Source organism: Caretta caretta, chromosome 1 (genome assembly GCF_965140235.1).
Source record: "Caretta caretta isolate rCarCar2 chromosome 1, rCarCar1.hap1, whole genome shotgun sequence".
NCBI classification, from domain to species: domain Eukaryota; kingdom Metazoa; phylum Chordata; order Testudines; family Cheloniidae; genus Caretta; species Caretta caretta.
This window is the reverse complement of record NC_134206.1, coordinates 254,868,019-254,874,370: the sequence shown is the minus strand read 5'-3', so window position 1 is coordinate 254,874,370 and position 6,352 is coordinate 254,868,019. Positions and strand designations below refer to the sequence as shown.

The 6,352-nt window shown below is 44.8% G+C and overlaps 1 long non-coding RNA gene across 1 annotated transcript; it reads left to right on the top strand.

Annotated features, from left to right (window-relative positions):
• The first annotated feature begins 588 nt into the window (after positions 1-588).
• LOC142070675 (uncharacterized) lies at positions 589-5,329 on the top strand. Its single transcript, XR_012666638.1, has 2 exons — positions 589-688; positions 4,467-5,329. It is a non-coding gene; the product is annotated as an uncharacterized LOC142070675 (long non-coding RNA).
• The last annotated feature ends 1,023 nt before the right edge of the window (positions 5,330-6,352 follow it).

Here is a 6,352-nt window from a genome sequence, read left to right as displayed (position 1 = left end):
TCTCATTTTAAATATTGATCTTAGTAATTACATGCACCCTTCTGATGATGAAAATATCCTAGTGACGGTATTTCTGATTCTCCTCTGTAGCTGGTCAAAGAGAAATGTCTGGTGTTACAACAGTTCTCTCGCAAAACTCATCAGAAATCCAAGCAGTCTATTTTTAGCTATTTTATTAACTAATTGTGGAATCTTGAGGCACACCATGCTTTCCATGCTGACAGTGAAATACTGCTGACCTTAGTTGGCACTAACCATCAATAATTAACTGCAGGAGACTGGCTACTCTTATCCTGAGCATGCATCATCTTATTACTTGCATTAGAAGTACCAGTTTTGGGAATTGGGCTCTTTTGCAAAGACAAAAATAAATGTTAAGACAGAGCAGCAGCCCTTGAGAGGGCTGCCAAAAGGATGAATGTACCACTTTGTCCCAAGATCTTGTCAGATCTTTAAAGCTGAGCAGATATGGTAGCTGGGGGAGAGACCTGCAGGGAACACATAGGCTGTGCAGGCATTGGTGATTTACATGTAATTCAGTTTGTGCATGGAGATCCTCTTATAGCCTCTAATTCATCTTTTCTACACAGCAGTAACTCAGTGATGTGGGAGCAGCAGTGCATCCTAGCTCATGCAAGTGACAGAATTCAGCTTTGGACTGGGAATTTTCAAAGGAGCCTAAGGGGAGGTAGGTATTCAAACTTTTTTGCAGTTCAGTGGGGAAACGGGTACCAACCTCCCTTAGGCTCCCTTGAAAGTCCCAGCATAGGTCTCCATACACTTCTGTAAGTGCACTGAACCCTCTGCTAGATGTGATTAGTGCAGCTGGGTTGGCACCACTCTCATAGGAGGCCACTTGCCCTTGACTGCCCCGAATAGCTTCATGGTGATAGATGTGACGGAAGAGGGAGACGAGCTTTTCACGAAACACATCAGACAAGAAAGAGAAAGAAATAGAAAAAAAGGAGGAAGTCTGCTAAGGCCCCCCACCCCCACTCCCCCCGCCAGTCCTTAGTCGCAGCCTTGGGAAACCTGAGCTAGTGGCAGAGAGTAGAAGGGAGAGCCATCAATAGAATATTTGAGAATACGAACTTGACAAGATTTAGACAGTGGTAACATGATGAATGCAAAGCTTTTGAGATACAGATTTTGAATCCCTGTGCCAAATTCTGCCTCAGCCACGCCAGTTTACGTCTGGATTAACTTGGTTTAGGTCAGTGGTATACCTCCTGATTTTCATTATGAGCAGAGCAGAACTGCAGCTCATAGTTTCACTGACCACCAGGTTCTCATTAATGTCCTTAAGTCTGTGTCTCAATTAAAAAATATGGTTTTATAACCTGGCACTAGGAAAGGCCATGAAGCACAAATCCCAAACCTAGCACCTGCTGCATATATTTTATAAGGTAAGGAGTTGATTGCCTCTACAGAGGGTTTGGGAATAAAACACATCTAATAGTCTCAGAGGGGATTTAATATTAGTTTTACGTCTTTTTTACTTCAAAGCCCAGGCCCGCGCAACTTGTATGTGCTGCTTGCCACTGTTTCTTTTTTATATATATCAATCATTCTTCTCCTTTAGATGCAGTGCCAGATTCTGCTCTCGCTTACACCCATGTAAATGCAGAATAACTCTTTTGAAGCTAGTGAAGTTATCCCAGGTTCACACTGGTGTAGCTAAGAACAGAATTTGTCCCTTACTGGCTCAGATTCATCCCTGATGTAACACCACTGAAGCCAAAGGAGCTATAGTAAGACTGCATCTGGCCCAACTTCTGAGTGACCCTAGTGTTTCCTTCAGGTTGTAAGCAGCGTAAGTTAGAGGAAAGTGTGGATAGATAGCAGAAGGCATATGCTATGTGCTAGAAACCTCTAATAAGAGTTCCGTAGTTGTACTGGGCCAATGGGTCTACACTGACTCACACCAGCTGAAGATCTGGCTCAAATTAGGCATTTACAAATGGCAAAAATATATACGCAGTGCAATGACAGCCTTCTAAACCTGTAACTGGGAGCAACGAACAGCAGCCAGAGTTCCTTACTTAGATCCCTTATCGGAATTCCATGATAATAACCCCCTGGGGGAGAAAGCCTTTTCTGGGCAGCTGCGAGGTTCGTTTTGTTCTTTGTTTAATCAAACCAGCTAAGAGCTCTAAAGGCGTGGATTTATATACAATAGAACTGGGAGGCACTGAAGCATGGAGAGGAGGCGGAGCACCAGGTGTCTATGAATGAGCTAACGAGCAACCAGTTTCTGCCTCTGTATCGTTCCTCTGCCCTATCCTCAGAATATAACACACAGCAACACAATGAGTCAGTATTAGCCCAGGCACAGCTGCAGAAGGTCAGGCACTGCCCTTTTCTATGGGGTGTCTTTAATTTAGGGTCCTCGGGGACTCATCTTTCAACCTGTTAGAATGCTGAAACTATGGCTATGAAGGGGAAATGACATCAGTTGGCGAGAGGACAGTCGTCTGAGAAAAGCAGTTCTTATTTTAACCTTTTACACCACGCCCTCCAGCGTGACACTCAGGTAGCCTATCCCGCTGTGGTTTTGTTTTAAGAGCACATAAAAAGCCAAACATGAACCCGGCTCCCTAAAGAGAGAAAAATGGCTTTCGGAGGAATGTGTTGCATGTTAAAATCTAGTAGGGGAAGAATAATAATAAAGGAGGCAAAGATGAATGTGTGTTTACATTCGCCAGCGGTATTGTACATAGAGATAAGATTATCTTCACGCCACTCTACGCTCAGGCCCATAGAGCCTTACATCTTTTTGACTTGCTCTGACAAGCCACAATGCTGTCTTTTCGTCTGGACTATTATTTCCACCTACTTATATTGACTTGGCCTGTGCAGTCTGGTTTGGCAGTGAACATTAGATTGCACAGCCAGCCCCTGCGGGTGAAGTCAGTGCCTTGCAGAGGGTTAACCCCCCCACCCTACCCCATCCTCCACTTTTGAACAATTAACAAGTGGCTTTAATGGTCTATTGAAGGGAGTCCCCATTTAGTGTTTCTCAGCTGGAATGGTGGCTGTCATTGTTGGCAGCTGGAGCTGCGGGGACTGAGCCCCTCTGAAAACCAGCCCCATCATGTTTGGCTGTTGTATGTTTGCTCCTGAGGGGTGATGGGCTGCTGGCATTTTTTTTTTAAATCAAATATAGCACCTATCAATTATTTTTTGGTAAAGAAATCCCACCTCAGATGCTGTCACTTTGTATGTGTAGCGGCACCTCGTTGTCCATGGGACTCCGCACCACAGGAACACATTGCAGCATATCGCCGTCCAGCAACCACAGCATCTGCAGCTGCTGTTTTGGAAACACTAATCCCCAAAGCTTCACCTTTGCTTCAAAGGGCCTCTTTGAGCCTTGCCTTTTATGCTGAAAACGTCCTTTCAAACACGTGTTGCTGTCATAGCGGCTCCTAGGTCTCCTGCTGCATTTCTAAATGGCAAGTCACTTCAGGCTTCTTACACTTCGTTTCAGACGCACTTCTGTATGTGGGCAAACAGAGCAGCCAGTCAGCACCTGCTTTATTAAGCAGAGGAAGGTGGTCAGGACACAGGGAGCTGTCTTTTATACTTTCCAGGGATTCTTCAACCTGGTCAGCCACCTGTGATGGGCAGAAAGTCCTTTGATTTTACATGTCGCTGGAAGCAGAGCGTGTTTAACAATGCAGTGGCAAGGGGTAACTGTCAACATTGGCCATGATGAATGCAAGTTCTGGTGGCCAATTTAAACCTATGATCTTCTGACCAAGAGCCAAACTGCCATCAACTGAGCCGTAATGATATTTACAATTGGTTAATGTAGAGATTTCAGGCGACGTGTAGTAGCTGAGTGACATGGTACATCAGAGGTGCTGCCTCTGTGGGTGCACCGGGACTTATGCACACACTAAAAAAATAGCGGGTACTCAGCACCCACAGGGCCGGATTAATCTTTTGTGGGCCCCAGTGCCTGGACCATGGCCCCGCCCCACCCATGCTTTGCCCCAAAGCCCTGCCCCTGCTTGGCCCCTGCCCCCAATGCCCCAGCCTCACTCAGCTTCTTCCCCCCGCAAGGCCCTGCCTGCTGCTCCTCCCAAGGCCCCGTCCTTGCTCGGCCTCTTCCCCCTGAGGCCCCGCCCACCACTCACATGGGGTGGAGGGGCAGAGAGGAGCACTCACTGGCAAAAAAAAAAAAAGTCAGCACCTGTGTGTTACATAATAAGCTTGAATGGATTTTTGAAGGTTTAAATGTTGTTAAAAGCTTGAGGACTTTGGCCCTGGTTCTGAGCTCACTTACACTAGTTTTCTACTGGTGAAATTCCATGGTCTGATCCATAGTAATAAATTTTATGCTCTTTTGGGGGCAGATTTTTTGGTTTGACTAAGATGCTCTTAGCACAAGAGCAAGGGGGACAAAGGCTGCTCTACATCATGTTAGAAAATGTTGATCTTGTAAAATTATTTCTTTCCAGGTTCTGCACCAAGTGAAGTGACTCAGGATGCCCCTCAATGATGACCAGAACAGTGATTTTGATTCTTCAAGGCTATCTGAAAGCACAGGTTCTTCCAGTGACTCTCAATATTCAAGGCAGAGTTTTGCTACTGAGCACAGTGGGATCCTGCTCCATGAGTGGGGCTCCTAGGGGCCACCACAATAATCATTTGGGTTTTATTATCTCCTTTCTTGACTAATAGCTGTTTTCTTTGAACTCAACATGCTTGAGTCTTCTCTCACTTACAGTGGTATAACTCAGTTGGCTTTAGTGGAGTTACTCATAATTTACACCCGTGGCAGTGACATAAGGATCAGGCTTGATGCTTTAAAATGCTGAGAAGGGTTAAGAAGGGTTGCTGTAAAAAGATCCTGTATGTGTGTGCTTTGAATCCTATACTTTCATACACAGATACTCCACCAGTTGGTGGTGCTACTGCAAGGTACATTTCTTCTTCCAGTGTGAAGAATATGCAGATACCAAACCAAACTGGGTAACACTGTGGCAGTGAACAAGGTTACTCCAGTCTCATTTCTAAACCTTATACAGCCTTCTCTATGGGAGGGTTAAAGATTCAGAAATCCATCTGAACTTTTTTGCTTGCAAATGTACTTAAAGTTATAACCTCTGCTAAATCATTTCCCATATAACAAATAATACCTAGCTCTTATATAGCGTTTTGCATCCATAGATCTCAAAGTGCTTTACAGCAGAGGGCAGTATCATTGTATCATTTTACAAATGGGGAAACTGAGACAAAGGGAAAGTAAGTGACTTGCTATTCAATTTATGCATTTGTAATAGACGTGGGAGAACACTGGAAAGTGTCCCACAAGCATTTACTTGAATTTAAAAATGCATTTGTTTCATGCCCCCTTTTGTGTTTACTTTCCACAGACATTCAAGCCACCCCTTTTTTCTTGCACCAGCGCTAGCAGGAAATGAATTCTCAGCTTGCACACACAGGTATTAACACTGGAAGTGGGAGTTGGGCACCTAACTATGCAAAATACCAGCCACATTTTATTTGGGATAGGATGGCACTTGACAGGCTGGGGAGGGAGTGGGGCATGGGGGGGGAGGGGGATGCAGGTAGGTTCCAAAGCCCCTCCTTCACATCGAAGCCTTGGCACAGAGGCGGTTAAGGTCCTGAGTCAGCAAGCACTTAAGTCTTGGATCTAGGTGTGAAGGTAGAAATGAGTGCTGCATACCTTACTTCTTCTTCCTGGAACAGGTGGATGAAGAGGGAATGAGCAGACCAACCAGTGGACCGGAGGCAGCATAGGTGGGTGGTGGAGGTTAGTAATTTGCAGTGGCCTTGTGGCACAGTCTAGCCTATTCTGAAAAGGCTAACTGGTGTCATGTGTGTGTAGGCATACAGTCACTTTAAGTTGACAAAGGGACCAATCCTGCAGGCTTCCTTCTCACAGATCTCCAACTGAAATCAGGAGATGCAGGACTAAAATGAGCAGGATTTTGCCTCATTCTGCCCGAAACCAGGCAAAAAGAAAAACAGCCTATAGATGACATTGCTCTTCTTATTAGCATTGAATACTTTCGTTTAAACAGACCTTCAAACACGTTCTCTTTAGACACTAGTGTCTAAACAGTAAATCTATTTAATTACTGTAACACAACTAGTGTCAGCTAAACATTCTGCAGGTCTGACAAGGCTTTATTTTTGTTTAATTCTTGTGAGGCAGGATAGACTATTCCAGTTCTGTAAGAGTGATAAGGAAAGCCAAATTTAAAGGCAGTTTTAGATCCTGGCTTAGTTTCTCTGCTTCACCAGATTTACACAGGCATGCATGGCTCCGTAATTCTCTGCCAGTGCAGGTTAGAGACACCTAGATTAGGTTAGAGAC